The sequence below is a fragment of the Canis lupus genome, chromosome 2 (assembly GCF_003254725.2).
Source record: "Canis lupus dingo isolate Sandy chromosome 2, ASM325472v2, whole genome shotgun sequence".
In the NCBI taxonomy this organism is placed as follows: Eukaryota; Metazoa; Chordata; class Mammalia; order Carnivora; family Canidae; genus Canis; species Canis lupus.
The window spans coordinates 15,231,466-15,251,446 of record NC_064244.1 but is presented as its reverse complement, the minus strand read 5'-3'; the positions used below and the strand labels follow the sequence as shown (position 1 = coordinate 15,251,446).

General features: G+C 42.3%; 1 long non-coding RNA gene across 2 annotated transcripts; it reads right to left on the bottom strand.

Moving 5' to 3' along the window:
• Positions 1-520: 520 nt before the first annotated feature.
• On the bottom strand, positions 521-18,125 carry LOC112670388 (uncharacterized). 2 transcript variants are annotated; one of them, XR_003142936.3, is made up of 4 exons: positions 17,992-18,125; positions 8,622-8,762; positions 2,270-2,324; positions 521-773 (listed from the first exon to the last, which is right to left on the bottom strand). It is a non-coding gene; the product is annotated as an uncharacterized LOC112670388 (long non-coding RNA). The 2 variants fall into 2 exon arrangements; XR_003142935.3 differs by lacking the exon at positions 17,992-18,125 and adding an exon at positions 15,948-16,134.
• Positions 18,126-19,981: the final 1,856 nt, after the last annotated feature.

Genomic DNA, 19,981 nt, shown 5'->3' with positions numbered 1-19,981 from the left:
TTGCTGTGTTATCTCAACGCAGTCCTGGTCACTGGACAGCCTGTACCTGACACATAGGGTGATTGCTAAAGACAAGATTTCAGGATTGGTAGACATTTGCCCCTCTTCTGATGCCCATTATGTTGGGATATCAGGGTAAGGACTGAATTTTCCCCTTTGGAGACTTCTTGTGATTGTAACCTTTTTCTCCTACTATATGGAATTGTGGGGGAAGTCAAGTTTGAGCTTTAGGATGTGGACAGCAGGCAGGAGCTCTGCCTGTAAATTGCAGCAAGGTCTGAACTCACAGGGCTTGGCAAAGAGACAAGGTGGCCATGGTTGGCTTGGGCTCCGAGCCAGGGCCCCTACAGCGCAGGAGCCGAGCTGGGGCTCCCTCCCAGGGCCATCACAGCTCAGCCCATGCTTGGATGACAGACAAGCTCTTTGCTGCTTCTCCCAAATTATGGAAACAAACCCCTGGGCCAGGATGGAATAAATGAAGCTGAAGATTAAAGAACATTTTAAGAGAGACATGAATTAGTGATCTGGAGAGGCCAATTTTGTCTTTCCCACTCTCTTTTATTTCAAAGGATCATCTTTTCGGCCTTCTCCTTTCAGCCTTGGGACCAGGTGGCAGCTCAGGGAGCTCAGACTTCTGCAGGGCCTTCTGGAGGCAGAAATGCAGGGAGGACCTGGAGCCAGTGCGGGGAGAAGCCAGAGCCTTGTCTATAAGCTTCTTCATCTGGAACCCAGAAAGTGCTCAGGGTCTGTACCTACCCCAGCCTGTAGGCTTCCTGGAGAGCCAAAAGAAAAGAACAATGACACTCAGAAAACCCTAGGTTCCCTGGTTAGTTCTACACACTTCTCTTCCCCTACAAATTCCAACCCCCTGGGATGTCAGGTTTTTTTCAAGATCCATTCGAGCTCATCATGAACCGCCCATGGCAAGAGCATCAATCCGTCTGTCTCTTGAGACAGTCTCGGGTGTGTTTATGAAATAAGCCCTGAAGAGTCAGTCCAGTTTCACAATCAACCATGTGCCTAAAAATAGGAAAAGTTTTGTTCCAAGATAATTTTGTCTTTAAACAGCAAGATCAACAAAATATGCCTTCAGGGAACTGGTGGTCCTACACTCAAGTCTAATGAAACCCTGCACTGCCTCTCAGAGAAAGGGCAGAGATACGGCTCCAACACAATTCGCTTCTCATCTTCTCAGGCTGACCAGCAGTAGGGATGAAATCCCAAACAGCAAATCATGACTATAAGCCATTAGGACCCTATCACCTGGGGCTGGCAAGCCTATTTAACGAGCTATCTCAGGGCAAGGTAGGTATAATTGGTTTGAAAGCTTTTCATGAAACCCTGAATGCTGGTTGCCAAGACTCTTTTCCTCCAAATTTTTAAATCCCTGGATAAATCCCTGGAAATGTAATCCGGATGCTTCTGACTCATGTATTTTTAAACCAGTCCCATTGTTGTTTTCAAAAAGCATTTGATAGAAACTCAGACTGAGCTTTTTTGTCTTTATCCAGTCAAAGACTCCTATAAATTAGATTCCCAAAATTCAGTACGGGTTGTTGTGAAGTCTAACTACTTCTGTCTTATGTTTGGTTACTTCTTTCTTGCTGGTCTTGCTCAATTTCCAAAGAAGCCAGGAGAAAGAGGTGTTACCCTATGCCATACTACTTTTGGGGTGGAGCATCCTTCCTCTGAGCTGGCAAACTGGGTTTCCATCAGTAAGCAGTAAGGTAGTGTGGAGTTTCTAGAAAGTCACCTTAGGGAAGGGAGTAAAAAAGAAGTAAGCAGAACCAAATATCAATTCCCAGGTTCCTGCTACTTTGTAAGAAGCACTTTCTATTCTAACTGGTAGATACTGAGACAGTTTGGTCTTGCTGTTATCTCAGAGGGTAACAGATCCCCAAACACAACTCAGATTCAGCATGAGGTTTTGAAGTCAAAGATGTAGAGGGTAGATCTCCTAGTAGGTAGGGAAGAAAACCAATATTTACTAAGAACAGATCAACTATGTGTCATACCTTATACATACTCCATTTTCCAAGGCTGTGATTTTGTGTGCGCAGAGTTTTGTAGAATTTGAGAGTTCTAGCAAAAGATCTGAAGGAAGGTCCAAAAAAAAAAAAAAAAATCCTACAATTTCCCTGGGGAAGCTTGTCTTCATCCACCAAGTACATGGCATTGAGAAGGATACATATAGAATGGTAAGTCAGGAAGGCAGCAAGGACACAACCAGTCCTTGAAATAAGTGGAGCAAAAGATACTTCATACTTACCCTACATTCTTCCCAAAGGGATTTAACTATGCCTCTGTGTGGTACTATTGCAGGTCTGAAAAATGCAGAAGGAGGAAAATTTTTCTGTTCAATGTTTTATTTGTGCCAATGACAAGGTTTCTAAAGCTTTTCCAAAACAGAGCAACAATTGGTCTATTCAAAAGTGCTGATAGTGAGTGGGTGCTCTGTCACCCCAAAGATTCCAGAATCCCATATAGTCTGTATTAGGCCATCTCGGTTCAATTTCCTTTATTCTGATGGAGAGGAAATATAGCTCTCTATAGATATGTGTAAAGGTCCTTTGACTACCCTGATTTTAAAAAGGAACATGTTTTTGCAGGATTGAGCTAAGGTGCTTAGATAAGAATGGACAGTGTGGTTACAACTGATAAAAATAAGAATAAAAGAGCTCATGAAAATGGGAATGCTTTTTTTTTTTTTTTAAACAGTTGACTCATACAAGAGATAAACCCTGTAGCCATGTTTATATTATAGACTTTGTAGAACGTTGCTTCCTAAGAAATGGTGGTTTCCATTTAGCTGAATCTACTGGAGCATACATTAATTTCCTTTTTATTTGGGGAGGAAGAGAAACTCATGACAGAAGAGATATGAAGTGATTGAAATGTCCTTTGCTGCTCCCCCAAAGTATGATTAAACATAAGATTAATCTCATAATATTATCTTATAAATATTTGTGTTTGACATGAATCATAATGATGACAGTAGTAACTTCTTGTTGAGCATTTATTCTGGCTCTTTGACATAAATTACTTCATTTAATCTTCTCAGTAATCCTATTGAAAAAAATTGAGACTCAGATTTGAAATAATTTTTCTAAGACCATGTATAATGCATAGATTCGAATTTCATGTCTCTCTGACTCCAAAATCCACACCAATCCTCTCTTCTTGTTTTTAAAATGGCATTGACATGTAAAGAGAAAGGAATAAGGGGATGAAAGGGGAGAGCCACTGGCATTTGTTCAGTACCTGGTCTATATTAGCTATTTTAAACATATTTTCAAATGTCCAGATTTACATAATTAGTAAGTGGGTGGGCTGGGATTTAAGTGGATCTGCTTCTATAGTTCACTCATGTTCTCTTACCTGGACTTGCTGCCTAATATCCTTGAAATCAACTTCCTTTATGGGAATTTTAAAACATTGAAATATGATGGCTGAATAAGAAAACAAAAATAAGCAAACAAACAAAAAATTAAAATACCTATTAAAGTTAGATTAGGAACCACCTATTTTTGAATCTACCTAAAAGTAATATTGGGAATTAAATTTCAAACATTAATGTTCTGGCTATCCACTGCTTCATAACAAATCACCCCAAAGTACAGTGGCTTAAGAATAACAATTTATTATTTTTATAATCCTAATTCTGTGGGTCAGAAATTGAGACAGAGCACAGTGTTCAGTGCTTAGCCTTTCCACTCTCCAGCTATTCAGGACTTCCCAACTGAGGCCCCAGACATCATGGAGCAAAACCAAGCCATGTTTACTGCACTCTGCCTGAATTGGTTCTGCTCCATGATGTCTGGGCCCTCAGTTGGGAAGCCCTGAATTGCTGGAGAGTGGAAAGGCTAAGCACTGAATAAGCATCTCTCTCTTTCTCTCTTTCTCTCTCTCTCTCTCTCTCTCTCACACACACACACACACACACACACACACACACACACAGTCTCTCTAAATGGCAAGTTTGTGTTTCCTCATGATATGATGGTCTCAGGCTAGTTGGCCTCCATAAATGGCAGCTCAGAGTTTCAAGAGTAAGTGTTCCCAGAGATAGGAAGTGAAAGCTACTGGCCTTAAGGCCAGCACCAGATGCGGGAGAGTCCAAAGTCTGTTTCTACAAGATCCTACCATATTTTGTGGGTGAAAGCAGCTATAGAACCCACTCTGATTCAAAGGGAAAAGGTGACCCTACCTCTTAATGGAAGGAGTACCAAAAATTTTGGGGTCACTTTTTAAGCCACCACAGTTAACTTCAAAATTGTCCAAATAGGGGGATCCCTGGGTGGCTCAGCAGTTTGGCGCCTGCCTTTGGCCCAGGGCACGATCCTGGAGTCCCGGGATTGAGTCCCACGTCAGGCTCCTGGCATGGAGCCTGCTTCTCCCTCCTCTGGTGTCTCTGCCTCTCTCTCTCTCTCTATGTCTATCATAAATAAATAAATAAATATTTTTTTAAAAAAATTGTCCAAATACATTAATGTTAGCTGAATCACTGATGCAATTGTGTTGAACTACACATTGAACTGTTTTTGTTTCCAGGAATTATCCACACTTGTCAATAGATATTAATATTAGCCAACTACTATAGATATAAATTATCATTTGGCCTTTCTTGTGCCTACATGTGAAGATCTTAGCATATATCTTCAGGGAGGAGTAAAGGAGTATTTACTGCTAGGCTACCATGTCCAAAGCAACCATGGAAAGCAGTTTGCCTAGAATGGTTCATTTAATCCTCTCAATTACCTTAATGCCTTATGCCCATTTTACAAATGAGGAAGCCAAGCCTCAGAGACCCAAAGTGGTTTCTAAGTATCAACATCCTTGTTACCTTCAAATCCTGCAAACTTTCAGGTCATTTGTTTTTTAAAACTTAAATTCAGATCACTCTGGCCTATCTCACATCCTATGAGTTAGAGGACTCCAACATCTGCAGACTCTTGAAGACTTAGGTCTCTCCCTTGTTCCAATTTCCCATTTCTACCAGATTCTCAGTCAGATCTTGTCTCCAGTTACCAGTCACAACTTTCACCCTACCCCCACCCTTAATGTGAATCCCAGACCCCTTTCTACTGGTGCCATACAACTCCTGTTACTACAAGGCTGTTTTGAAGGTATCTGGGCTGTCCTGAGGTTTGAAGGTAGTGGGGAGATCATATCCCACTTGGTAGAGAAATGTCTTTTAAGTGACAACTAGGAAACACTGTTTTTAAAAGTACTTAATGCCATTTCAGTCCCTAGGAATTTCTCACTGGTCATTTGCTTGCACCATGAATGCAGGCTCCTGCCCTGGTCCTCCAACCTCTCAGTCTCTGACTATAGCTTTCATCCCACTCCCCTATTGACTGTTGCTAGAAATGAATATTACATCAATTGGCTTTATGCACAGTAATCACGTCCGCCATCTCTTGCCCTGGATATCTGCAGTCATATCCCCTCACCTGATGGGGCCTCCTTTCCCATCCAGAAGGGCCATAAAATATTTTCATGCATGATGACATTTCTCTTCCCAATAATTCTACTGTTATGTTTTATAAAAACAAGGGTTTTTTCCCCCCTCTCCTTACTACACCAAAATTAAATACAAGTCAATTTCTCTCTGGCTTGTGATCCTATCTCTGTCTCCTGCTGCCTTTGAGAATTGGAGCTAAGGCATGGGTGGCATGATGAAGCCACGGGAGCAAGGGTTTGCTGTTGGAGTTCATGTAATTAGTATGCATTTGGATTTAGCTTGGGTTCAAATGAATATTTTGGAAATCTAAAATTCATTTAGCACATAAATATGCTCCACATGTAACAGATACTTATCAAATATGTGTAGAGTAAGATATTTAGTAAATACGCATACAGTGAGTAAGTGAGTGCTAACAAATAAGGAGCCATAATGTTGGGTAGTGGAGAAACCTTCAGTCCTTAGTCTCATAGTTTGGCAAGTAAACTAGCAAATAGTGAGGGAAAACATGAAAACGCATTAAAACACACCAAGCTAAGGGAGATCATGGAAGAATTATCAATGGCCATAGGATGAGGTGAAAGAAAAGAAAAGGTAACAAAGTCTACAGCAATTAGTTTTGGTTTGTTAGTTTTTTAAATTTCTTTAATAGATACTTGAAATAATAAATGCTTTAATAAAGCTTTCAAGCATTTGCAAAGTGTTGTGAATGTCAGGAAGTCATAATGCAAAAAGAGATTACCTAAAGAACTACAAGAAGGACTGTTCTTGGAATTTAAACAAAGAAACATTAAAAGTAAGGCTGCTCTGAATGAAGACAGAACACCCACGGAGGAATACAGTGGAATCATTTAAATCCTCATGCAATTAAAAGCCAACACAACCCTGTTTTTATGAATTTGTGTTTTCCTTATAGCTCAGTCCTGCTATAACATTGCTGAGCGACTTTGTTACACAAGATGGTGGATCATGGAAACTGTGGTGCAAAACCACGCCCCGTCTTTAGCTCTCTCAGTAACAATCCTCGGTTTACACGAAGTACACAGCGTGGGCTGATATGTGGAAAGGAAGTTTTCCCACAATGCCAATTAAGTTAAATTTGGAGGACTCAGTCACTTTTTCCCCCAAGGGCTTAGCGTGAGCCCACTGGAAACCGTCTCGATCCCCAGATATCCTATATCTTTGCTAAGTAGAAATGATGGTTCTCCTGCGACAGGGAGCACTGCTGAGGTCACCAAACTCCACTGACCACTCATAAATTTAGCACTTCCCTTTTCTATGTCAACAAATCCTGGATAATGATTTTCATTATTTTGCTACATTTTAAGAGCAAAGGGAACCAAACAAAAAAATAGTTCCAGTGACAAACTACAATATTGCAGGAGAAAACTTATTTCCATATTCAATTAAACCCATTTGGGAAATTCATGTTGTAGGATATGCTATCCTAACTACTTTCATCTACCTTCATTTTAGAATTCTTAGAACCCTCGGAATTTCCAAAATATACCAATTTAAAAAGTGAATGCCATTATTTTCGCATCATTTTTTATACAAAGCAAAGGAAAACCACTACTCGTACATTTAAAAAGTGATGTTAAGAGTGTTTTATCTATTTTTTTAAAAGGTTTAATTTATTTATTCATGAGAGACACACAGAGAGAGGCAAAGACATAGGCAGAGGGAGAAGCAGGCTCCCTGCCGGGATTCTGATCAGGGACTCGATCCCGGAAACCCCGGATCACGACCTGAACCGAAGGCAGATAGATGCTCAATCGCTGAGCCCACCCAGGTGCCCCAAGAATGTTTTATCATGTAGGACACCTAATTCTAGAATATATGCTACCTGGTGCCTTGAGATGATTTTAAAAATTCACTGATCTCATCAATTCCACCCCATCAATGGCTGGTTTTACTTTCTTGGATGTATTTTAGTGTTGTGCTCCCAGATTTTGTCTGGGGATGTAAAAAGCCTCTTTTTTCTTTCTTTCTTTCTTTCTTCTTTCTTTCTTTCTTTCTTTCTTTCTTTCTTTCTCTCTTTCTTTCTTTCTCTCTTTCTTTTTCTTTTTCCTTCTTCTTCTTCTTCTTTTCTTCTTCTTCTTCTTCTTCTTCTTCTTCTTCTTCTTCTTCTTCTTCTTCCTTCTTCTTCTCTCTCTCTCTTTCTTTCTTTCTTTCTTTGTATTTTCTCTGAAACATATAAGGGCCCATTGGATACAACCATCTTAAAATTTAGTAACAGGAAAAGCAAGTATCTTCTGAAGCAGTGAAATGCTCCCTTTCATCAGATGCTGAAAACAATGTAACCCATTGTGTTTCCTCTTTCCCTAAACTTCCAAGAAGCTCAGAATTAAATTTAATGTTAAGTTACAGTAACTATTTTAAATCTCCCCTTGTATATATACCTTCTGATTTTCTATTTTAACAACCTTATTTGTCAATGCACATTTTATTGAAAACTGCCTAAGATGTTTTCTGAGAGAAGGAAGACTAGAAGTTATTCTCTAAACCAAACCAAACCAAACTAAACCAAATTCTAATTACATTGGAATGTATGGGTTATTTTGGGTGAAAATCCACAGGTTCGTCACAAATCGTTACCAACTTAGGAGATTTGTCTCCACCTATTCCCTCTGTCCTTGTGTGTAAAAACACCAAATTGACAAAAGTAGAGAGGCCATTTGGAATTTGACTTCTTGATGAAAATCTACCTTCTGATTTGATTCTCTGCCAAACTTGTTCCTGGCATGAAGAAAACACCACCTGAGTCTCATTTCTTTCTCCCTAAATATTCCCAAGTGGCAGCAAAGTTCTTTGGCCCAGACTCATCCCTCCTATGGATCCCTTGCCTTGATGCCTATTGTTCTGGGCATGAAAAACCAGGCAAAGGGCTTATTTATGTACCCTCACCAAGAGATGCTTATTCTAGCTGGCTCCTCGAGAGGTTTAGAATGTTGTCCAGTCTGCCTTTCTGGTAATGGTATTAGTACTCTAATATCTGATATTACAAATTCCAAACGGCTAAAAAACACAGTCAAGGAAAGCCAACCAAATTGCTCTAAAGCTTTAAAAATAAACATTTGCATTTCAATTATGGGTAATGGCCTGGGAAAGAAGAGAAGAATCTGCAAAAGTATTTAAATTAAACCAGTTTACCCACCTCGAATCATGTTCTCAGACCAGTGACACATTTTGAGGGGGAGGAGGGACTCTCAACTTCTTGTCGTTGTGTGGCAAATAATAGCTTTCTAAATGATTTTATGGATTGTGAGTAGAATCTAATGCAGAAGCCCAACACTTCCTTTGAAAAAAAGAATGTAGTCAGTGAAATCATTCTTTAAAACAGAGCCTGGGAAAAAATTAGGAAAGGTCACATAGGAATTTGTGGAATTGGTTAACCAATCAGAAAAGCCTCAGATAAAAACAGTTCATAATCAGGATGACTTAAAGAACATTTTGGAAATTTAATAAACCTGGAGCAAAGTTATGTGAAATCTCAGTAATAAATAAAGTAGTTAAATTCCACTCATTCCTGCATTGGTGCAGGGCACTTGGCCCCAGGGCCTTATCTCTGAACACAACACCCAAACCACTGAACCCCGGACTGTATCTGCCGTCCTTGTGGGAGAAGAGAAATCAATGTGCCTTATCTTCCACATTTTGTACTTTCCACCAAGTCTGTCACCTTTTACTTCTTTTCAAACTGGAAATTAAGAAGCAAGGCCTCCCCAACCAACCATAGGGGCTACTGATGTTGGGAATAAATATATAAATGAAATAAAAACAGAAACCAGAAAAACACATTAAAACAAGTTCCTGAAACACACGGCTCCACTCAACCCTTTCTAAATAGACAACAGACTTATTAATTCAAAGGTAACCTGCCAGATGTTTGGGTTTCTTTTAAAGGGCCTAAATATATACTAATTTTTTTTTTCAATAAGAACACTTAGTCTATAGTAAAGAACATTTAAATACATAAACCATGTAATTTTCAGACACAACATCATGTTCTTATGATATTAAACCAACTCATGCCAACAGGAATTCCACTTCTTGGCTGTGTTTGTATTGCGATGTATAGCCATGATTTCTCTCCGCTGTCAGGAAAGTTCTGGCAGGAATGTCACATAGCACAGGAAGGAGAGGAATGGCTGCTTTCTGTGTCCTAAGGGGAATTTCATTTGGCTGTTTCTCTGCCTGCCCGTGCTCTCTCCACCCAGACCACTGCAGCCTTCTCAAACAGGGGGCATATGGGAAGAAGAGAAAGTTATCAGGTGCTAGTTTGTATCACTGTTAATTAAATACTAATAAATGCTAAATATACGACATCTTTCTCTTGGTCTCGTCTGCCTTTCCCCAGTGGTGTTAACCACAAAACATCTTTCTCACTATAGACCCAAGAGAAGTGTCTGACAAGAATACAGCCCCTCGAATGATAAGGAGAGGAATGCTGATAAATACATATTTTATCATTCGAGTTGAACATTAAGTGCCACGGGTTTTAAGGACGTGTGGTTTTCCTGGGGCCTGACAACTCTCAACCTGGCAGTCCTGGGTCCCCGAACTTGGCAACCTGTGTGTGTGTGCCCAGGGATGGGGGGATGCAGGTGTGTGGTCACGCTGCGGCAGCAGGACCCAGGGACACATGGTCTCCAGAAGTACAGGCGACACATTGTCAAATGGTATTTGATGGGTAAACTCATAAATGACAAGGGATAACTGCCGTTTTATGTGCTAGAAACTAGTGATGTGCTGCTTTTTCTCCATTTCCCTTCCAGATCATCTTCTGCATTTCCCTGTTCTTCTCAATGCCCTGGAAACCCACCCCTTGCAGAGGGCACCAATGGGGCATCCGCTGCCCTTTGATTTGCTATGATTTCAGCCAATGGCACCCCTCCCCCCCCCGCCACAGCATATCAGCTGAGCAGCTGGTGGCTACAATCCTCCACCGAAAGCCACATCTCCTGATCCTAGAGCTTTTTGTTAAGTTCTAAGACCTCTTTTTATCCTTGCTTTTTAGGCTTAGAGGTGGCACTGACTTCCCGGGGCTACTTGCCTCAGAGGCACTTCATTGTCCCTGGTTGGTTTCTCTGCCCATGGCTTTAAAAAAAAAAATAAAGGATGTTATTTATTTATTTGAGAGAAAGTGAGAGAGCACGAGTAGGGGAGAGGCAGAGGGAGAAGCAGGCTTCCTACTGATCAGGGAGCCCAACCTGGGGCTTGATCCCAGAACCCTGTCATCATGACCTGAGCCCAAGGGAGATGTTTAACCAACTGAGCCACTCAGGAACCCCAGATAACATCCTTTTTATTAAACTCTTTGCAGTTACCCCTTTCCAGGCACATCTTTTTCTGACACACACATGTAGCTGTGTAGGTCAGAGAGGATAACTGTACTTACAAAATCAGTAAATCAGACTTCTCATTCATTCATCTGGTTCCTCCCTTCCCTTTTTCCCCTTGATACAATCTATTCTGCATTATTGAAGCAGGGTGATTAATAAAGGCTATCATATCATGTATGGAGTACCTAGGTACTCAATGTTCTATGTAGCTCATGTGATCCTCACTACCACTCTAGGAGGTGAGGGCCATTAGCCCTGTTTTCTATACCAGGAAATGGGGGCACAGAAGTGTTAAGTCACCTGTTGGCCTCTAGAGCTTGTGGTTTTCACTCCACATGCAAAATCACCCAGTGATTTCCTGGGCTCAGAGCGGCTGTTCTTAACCCCACTCACCCTCTTTGCTTCTACACTTTGTTTCCCCGTTAATGGTTTTCCTTCTGTCTTCCATCTCATTGTCTTGTTTTCTACCCTTTTACTGGACCCCATTTCCTACCCCCTTCCTCTTGCGCTCTCCCCATGAACTGGATCATCTCCACTTGTGCAACACAAAATAAAATGACGGCAACAACAGATTGTTTTAAGAATACAATGTTGATGTTAGAAATTGTGACTATGGAAATTTCTTAATGATATGGAAAAGCTGGACCATGAGCTCCCTAAAGCAGCACTCAACCTGTTTATGGTGTTTCCCAGAGCCTGGCACGGGGCAGGTGCTTGGCTGATCTTCAGTGCTTCTTTATTTAGGGAATGCAGGATTGAGCTAAGAAAGCAGGTCACACAGAACATAGGTCACATAATCTCAGGAACAAAGCATAAGTATAGCATAAAGATTGGAAGGGTATGGACCCATATAGCATTGGTAGTTGTTTTGAGATCATGGATTTTCAGGTGCTTATCTGCATCCTTAAATTCTCCCTTATTTTCCAAATTTCCCACTGGGCACATGCTACTTTTTTTTTTATTTTTTTTTAAGGCTTCTAAGTAACCAAAACCAAGCAAAAGGATGCTATATGACTGGATAGCAAACCCTGATTCTCCTGGTGTGGCTAGACTCTGGCCCCAGGCAGTCTACCTGGACCTGACAGCCCTCTGTGCACCCCTTGGCTCGAATAACAGGCACTTAATCCTGAAGGGCCCAGGAGGCTATCTAGTCTGACCCAAAATTGTAAGTGACTTTATCCAAAGTCAGGCAGAAAGTCTGGAGGAACACAAGCTAAGATCTTGCTCACTGGGATCCTAATCCAAGGGTCTCCTCAGCCCCCTAACCTGGCAAGAGTCATCTTCAAGGCTTGCTATAAAGCATTTTTATCCCACAAGTGCTTGGCTGTAATTTCTATTCCTGAGATCAGGCACTATTGAAAAGATACAAACGTGTCTGGTCCCCAAGGCAGTAAAATAAAAGAGGCCATTTCATGATGCTTCCAGGTACAGTTGCCAGAGATCCTCCAGGGAGGCTATCTTCCTTCAGGAATCCCGTTTCTTCAGGCTGTAGGATGAGTGCTATTTCCTGCCTGTAGGCAGCAAGGAGATGCTGTGGTGTGAAGTGTGTAGAGGGCACAACGTCTGGGCACCCCGTTGTCCTGCTGATGGCTTCCTTGTCACTGAAGCCTCCGTGGGAAGGACATATAACTGCCTTGAGCTAGCCTGATGCCATTGGCAACACACTCAGCTGCTGGCCACAGGACTGTTACCAACAGGAAGATTTAGTTAAGCTTGTAAATAGTTTTTGACATTCGAATACCATCGGTTGCATCCTCTTAAGAAGGATCTGATCCTTTAGAGAGAAACAGCAAATGATTTACAAACGACGGCCTGGTTAAGACCCTGACCATGGACCCTCCCTTCATCTGCCCCCTGCCCTTCCGAGGACACGTCCTGGGCACAGACAGCGCAAGAACTGGAGATGGACAACCAAAGCTTGACTCAAAAGGCTTCTGGCCAAAAGCAGCTTCAGGAACGAGAGAATTCTCCCCAGAGCCCCTGGTGTCTGAAATTTCATGTAATCGAAAAGCTAGCTCTCTCTAGCCAGACACAGGAAAAGATCTTGCAAACAAGGTCTGTCCTATTTTTGAACAGGTGGTTGTTTTCCTCCTAAAAACAACTCATTTTTGCTTTCTTCCTGGGGACTCCCTCCTTACTGTGTGAGGCTCACCCTTTCAGAGACCGTGAGGGTGATCTCAGACACAGGGAAGGGGAACCAGCCAGGGAGCCTCACTGAGTGCGCTGTGATTTAGTTACATTGGTGTAACGAGGTGTACTAGGTTCCCAAGCTTCCTGAGGGTAGAGATCCGTTTTTTTAATTTATATTTTTAGTCTCTTACTGTGTTGGTTGTGTCTAAAATACAGAAAACACTCTAGAAACAAAATCTGCTGGGAGAAAAGAAAATGAGTGTATTACTTCGCTGCCCTGCGGTTTTTCTCAATCTCATGAAAGTGTCCTTCTCTCTGAGTGAAAGCTTGTTATCCATGTTACAATACAGTTTTAGAAATCTGGAAAAATGAGCTGGGAAAAGGGAGCTGAACTGGGTGAGAGATTAATTTTAAGTAAGTTTACAAAAAAGAAAATTGTAGGGTTTTGGTTGATTGGATCTACTGTGAATCAGGGCTTAAACATAAATTCTTTGTCGGCCAGTTTAGTCCCAGCGATGTTTATAGAGCATATCCTTTGAGGAGGAATCGTGTGGGTCATGGTGGAAAATAATGTCCTTGCTGCCAGGGTGCTCACAGGGGTGGTGGCCTCAAAAGTTTAGATTCAAGCTTTAGGTTTTTACTATTGAAAGACATTCTGGCACAGATAAGCATGCATTACTTTATACATTCACCTTCATAAGCTCAGGATTTCAGGCCATCGTGCATGCTGTAGATGCCCGTTAAATTGGTTGAGCTCCAGACTGATTTACACGCATGGCACTCAATCCTGATCCCCAGCCACCATTTCTGTTTCTCCTGCCCCTGTGGCCATCACTGAATGGTGACTCCAGCCCCCCGGGGGGCCATATGCACAGTGCTGGACTCCTCTGCTTGCTCTTCCTTCAGGACTTTCACTGCAGTGACGGCTCTGGCCTGGCCACTGTGACATGCTTGTTGCAGGTGGCTCCTGAGTGAGGGTGATTCTCTGCACCCTCACCCCCACCCCCCAACACCATTCACAACACTACAACTGGATGATCACTTTAAGAGATCAGATCATGACCCATCTGCTCCTATGGCTTTCTATTTCATTAATTAATTGATTAATTAATTAATTTTTAGAGAGAGGGAAGGGTGGGTGAGGGAGAGGAAATCTCTCTCTCTCTCTCTTTTTAAATTTTATTTATTTATTCATGAGAGACAGAGAGAGAGGCAGAGACACAAGCAGAGGGAGAAGCAGGCTCCATGCAGGGAGCCCGACGTGGGACTCGATCCCGGGTCTCCAGGATCACACCCTGGGCCAAAGGCAGACACTAAACTGCTCAGCCACCCGGGCTGCCCTACTTTCTATTTAATTTAAAAGAGTAGTCCCCTTCCTTTCAGTGTTGGTTCAGTGAACTCTAGGTTGTTGCATGGTCTGGTCCCCTCACTCCCTATCTCAGCACATCTCCTGTCACTCCCTGCTGGTCCTTGGAAACACCAAGCCCACCTCAGAGCCTTTTTACATTTGCTGTTCCCTCTATCTAGAATGTTCCTTCAAGGATAGCACATGGCTCATTCTCATTCTCTTCCTTCAGTGCCCTGGTTAAATGCCATCCTGCCAAACTAACCTGCATAAATGGTGCCCCCTACCCCTTACCTGCTATGCCCAATCTCCTCTTTAAGTTTACTTTTCTCTCCTGGAGCTTATAGGCTGATATACTGTATGTTTACTGGTTTATTTGTATTTTGTCTGTCTGCCTACCCTTCCCACATTCTATCCCACCACTTGAATATAAGGGCAGGGTTCCAGTCTGTTTGGTCCCCTGCTCAGTGTCTGGCACCAAAGCACTTAGCATCTCAGATATATTGCCAGTTCCAAATCTGAGAAAATGTCGGGCTTGAACCGACTCTGTTCATACCTCCAGAACTCACGAGTTTTGTTCTGAGTAAGCCCCTTCGATGGGTCTATTTTCTTATCTTTTTGCTCCTTTCATATCAAATCGATTCTAAATTTTGGATTCTGATCATTTGAGAGAGTCATTGCTTTAGAATATTTTGACACCTAAAAAAAAAAAAAAACAAAATCTATGGGTGCCTGGACGGTTCAGTTGGTTAAGCCTCCAACTTTTGGTTTTGGCTCAGGTCATGATCCCAGATTTGTGAGATCAAGCCTAAGATCAAGCCTAGTGTCGGGCTGCATGCTTAGCAGGGAGTCCGCTTGAGATTCTCTTTCTCTTTTCCCTCTGCCCTCCCCTGACCTCTCTCTCTCTCTCTTTCAAAAATAAATAAATAAATCTTTTTTAACAAAAGACAAAGGCCAAGTTAGTAACATAACACTTTGTGCCATCATATCCCAAATGACTGCCTCAAACTTAATCTATCTGAAGTCATAAAGATGAGGTAAGTACAAAATAGTAATAATAGTGTCTTCCCAAACAGACATTATTAAGAAAAGTATTTTTAAAGCTGAATCTTCTTGGGGCCCCTGGGTACCTCAGTCAGTTGAGTCTTGGACTCTTGGTTTCAACTCAGGTTGTGATCTCTGGGTTGTGAGTTTGAGTCCTGTGTTAAGCTCTGCACTGAGCAAGGAGCCTGCTTAGGATTTTTCTCTCTCCCTCTCTCCCCTTCTCCCACTCATGCTCTCCCTGCCCACCCCCCAAAAAAGGTGAACCGTCTTTCCAGTTCATGAGTTTCAGAAATAGCCTGAAAAAATCCTGAGTGCCAAATAAATCCTAGCATCAAGAGCAAAGCAGAGAGCAGAGACAAAGCAGATATTACTTTTGTTAGTGATAAATACAATATTGGGAAAATGTGACTTTTATCCACAAATAAGCTGAGTCCCTAGTAATAAATCCCAAAACCCAAGAGGTTTATCTAGCCAGTCATAGGCAGTGCTGGTCAGCCCTCAACCTAGCACATGCAGACTGGCCCCTATGAGACATCCACAGGAGCAGCGTGGAGTGTCTGCTTTCTGTAGATAGTCACTTCCAAGAGAAAGAGCACAGAGAGGACTGGGCTGCACATACCCAATTCACTGTCTCAAACTCAGCAATAAAAGAAGCTCCTCCTCCTTCCCTGGAGAGATGATTCTCACAGTAGTGAAGCTCCCTCCATATGCAAAGGCAGAAGCATTCTCCCTGCAAAGTTTCTTATGGTAAAAGCCAAGAGTATAGTCTAGAGCACTCTTGGGATGCTCTGACTTGATCTCAGGAGAGAATTTAGAATCCTTCCAGGAATGGACAAATAATGTGTCCAAATAGTCTTGACTTTCCCTGTATTTATTGAGTGACATCTCTATGTCAGGCATTTCCACACTGGGAACACAATGATGAGCAAATAAACTGAACACACACAAGTGTATAATTGCAAGTGTGCACACAAGTGTATAATTGCAAACAGTGATAGGTGCCACAAAGTACAGGTGACCTTGAGTGTGTTCAGTGGGAGCCTGCTGTATCTTGAAATTCTAGGAATTCTTTCTGGAGGACATAGACTTTGAGCTGAATTCTAAAGATGCCTAGGTAACGGGAGCAGCATCAGAGACAGGGAACGTCATGCGCAAAAGCATAGAGATAAGGGGAGTGTGATGTGTTGGAGAAAGTTACAGAAGGCAAAGGGCGGGGAAGGGGAAAATGAAGATGCAAGGTTATGCAGGCATATGGAGGACTTTGATCTTCATCCACAAAGCAGTAGTTTTATCTTCTGTTCTCCACTAGCTCTCTGTTCTCCATTAGCTACTAATACATCTCCTTATTTTGGCTTTCAGTTCATAAGTCTCGATCTTGTCCACAAAACAATATGAAATATATTGTCACATGTTTGGGAAAGCTCGAGTCTACTGTGCCTGCCCCCCCCCCCAACTCCCTGTCTAATAAGCTTGTCCAAAGTGGACATGGATAGTGGTCAGGCTTGGCTCATCCTCAGTAAACTCTGATTTCTCTTCATTTCCCAAGATTTTCCTTTAAGAATTTATCTAGAATCCATCTACAATAAAGACAACCTTATATCTGGATTCTGCTTATTTTTATGTGGTGCCAGCAAGAGCAGTTTGTCAACATATTGGATTTCATTGACTTCCTATTTGATCTTTGTCAGTTTCAACCAGGATCTCTATGAAGTGGCCCAAATAAATACCATTATACAAATTTAGATATCTGATACAAGATTAATCAAAGTTTATCATTCGAAGACACTTATGGTATTCCCAGCTTGGTTTTGACAATGGCATTTACCCACAAACACACTCCCCAGCATAAGGTATAATAAATTTGTTCCTATATATTTTTCTATTAGGTCTCCTCCTTCATTCTTCTGCAAGACTTTTTCACTTTGTTTTCCTTACCGCTGCGCTGTCTCTCCAGGAACTTTTTGATTATTGGCATTTCCTCATCTATTTCAAACCTTTATTGAAATATTCATATTGACCTGTCTGAGGAGTTTTCTATTCACACCGAATTACTAAGCACGCAGGACTCCAATGAGACCTCAGTTGCTAATTTGCTACTTTGCCACAAGTATAAGCCAGCTCTTTCTTAATTTTCTAAGGATAGAAGAATAGTATCTGCTGATTTTTGTTCCTATTGTAAAAGAAGGTTACTGCTACTTTGTTGTCAGAATCCATTCGGAAAATAAACGCAGGGTTTTGTGTTTGTTCGGATTCTGAGTGATGGTGCTTCTGCTAGTCCTTGCAAACATTGTATGTCATTCTGTGAAGTACTGGCTGGGATGGCCGATTCCGTTTCTTTGGTTTTCTCCCTTTGCAACATACATACCAATAGTAGTATCACCAAAAAAAACCAAACCAAACCAAACCAAACCAAACAAACAAACAAAAAAACCCAAAAAAACCAGCAACCCCCAAATAGACAAAAACAGTCTGCTAAAGGTTAATGGGTCTCTGGTTCCTGATGGAGCTAAAAGAAGCAGCTTAGTGTGAGCAAGAAGCAGAAAATACCAGCCTGCAGGGTCTGTGTAAATTTGGACAGCATAATCGCATACCCCTGAGCTTCTGCTGTCGAGGGGCTAACTATATTCCGCATCAGCTAAAGCAGCTCCCCAGCACTAAAGTACCTGCTTGCTTTATCTTCATTGAATGGACGGTGCTGGTCTCGTGCAGCCCCAAGATAACCTTCTGAAGTTGCAATGTCAGTTGGGAGAGTAGGACAGCAGCAAATTCCAAGGGAAGCCCTGGGGTTATCACGAGCCCAGTGGCCGCATTATGTCACGTTGCCAACTTCAACAGAGCTTGACCTCAAGCTGAACTCCACTTAGCCAAGCTGCAGAGAACTAAGCTGAGCAGCTATATCCAGCAGAGGCCTTCCCAGCCAAGCAGGAGCCACCTAAACAAACCTATCTCCTGTTCCCAAGAGAACTTTCTGATTGTTTATAAATAAGGTAGTAGTGCAGTCCCCAGACTTCTGGCTCAGGGGAGGGTGGTCAAGATGTATCGGTATATGCTCAGAGCTATGCTGGGTACCCTTCAAAATCCCGGTCTGTACTCATCAAGAGTGGCTCCTTCTCTTCCTGGGCCTTCTAAAACTCTTGAGACCCAGGCAGAGAGGAGAGTGACCTCAATTTACTAACAGCTGATGAGAGTCTGACTCTTCTGTTAAATTAATTAAACAAGGAGCCCATTAGAGGTGACTCTAATGCTCTGGCACCCTTTAAAAGCAAACCAAAATCTAAACCTATAAATGCCTCAAGGTCAGGGAACTGAAACCAACAGACAACCAATCACAAGCAGCCAACTAGGCTTTAAGTGATAGTTAATCAATAATTTCCTAACCTCATTTTTGTCTTTTCTCTAGGGAAGTCTCTCCCTGAGCTCCAGTTGGGGGAATACTCCTAGCCACTTCTGGCTTGGTGTTGCCCAATTCCAATTGATTTTTGCCTAAATAAACTCTTTAAAAAAATTTTATAAGCCTCAGTTTATCCTTTAACACTTCCTTTTCCCTGGGAAGTGAGGGGTGAAAGCACTTGGGTTTAGTTTCCAGATCGGATGTCCTAAAATGATCGCTACCCACACTATGTGCCAGAGCATGGTGTGCCAGACAGCATATTAACATGTATTAGCTCCTTAATCCTGAGGACAGCCCTTCAGAGCCACCTCTCAAGGGCATGCTATGATAAGCTCCATTCACGGGTGGGAAAATTCAGGCACAGAAAGGGCGAGTCCCTTTCCAGCTTAACAAGCAGTGGAAACGGGGGAAGGGGGTGATCCTGGGCAGTTTGAACAAGAGGCCTACAGCTTTCCAGTCTCTCTGTACAACCATAGGTCATGGAGCAGAAGGGAACTGGACTCAGGATTCTGGGCCAAGTGGGCTGGGAAAGTCTAGGCATTTCCAAGTCTTTAAGTCCAGGGGAATGGGAGAAAAACAACAAAAGGGACCACAGCAAGGGTTCTCAACAGAATTCAGACCAGATTGAGTGGGTTTAATAGATGGAATCTACCCCTCCTTGGCCATCCCACCCCCAACTCCAGCCTGCAGACAGAATCCAATTGTCAAGACATTTCCATTCAGAGGCTTGGCCCTAATTATGTCAAATTCCTGGTGGCCATAAATCCCGATCCATCTAAGCAGAGAAGGCAGTCCTGTCAATGTATAGAATGCGCTCATTCTTTCCTACAGTCTACCTGCTGGTTGGGATATATGGTACCCTCAGTCCTGCCCTCCATCTGCCATGCTGTCTTGCTGCTCTTTGCCAAGCTGCCCTGCCTGGGAGCTCTAGCAGCTGGGATATTCCACTGGTTGCCTCCTCTTATTTCTGTACAAAGAAAGCTGATGCTCACAAGGACTTTGACCTCCTGCAAGATCTGGGCCATCTCCATGTCCATTAAAGATTCAACTTTCAACACAGCTTTTGTTTGTAAGAGCATTTTGTATAGGGTCTTTGAAAATTGGCATCATATGTGACATGTCAAATACAGTAGCCTGAATTTTCTGAGACTACCCCCCCTCCAGACCCCCATTTAAGCTCACCCTTTTAGTGGGCATAGCCCCCATTCAGGTAGTAAAGCATAAAGAATACTGTTTATCAGGTGCCAGGAGAATGACTCCAA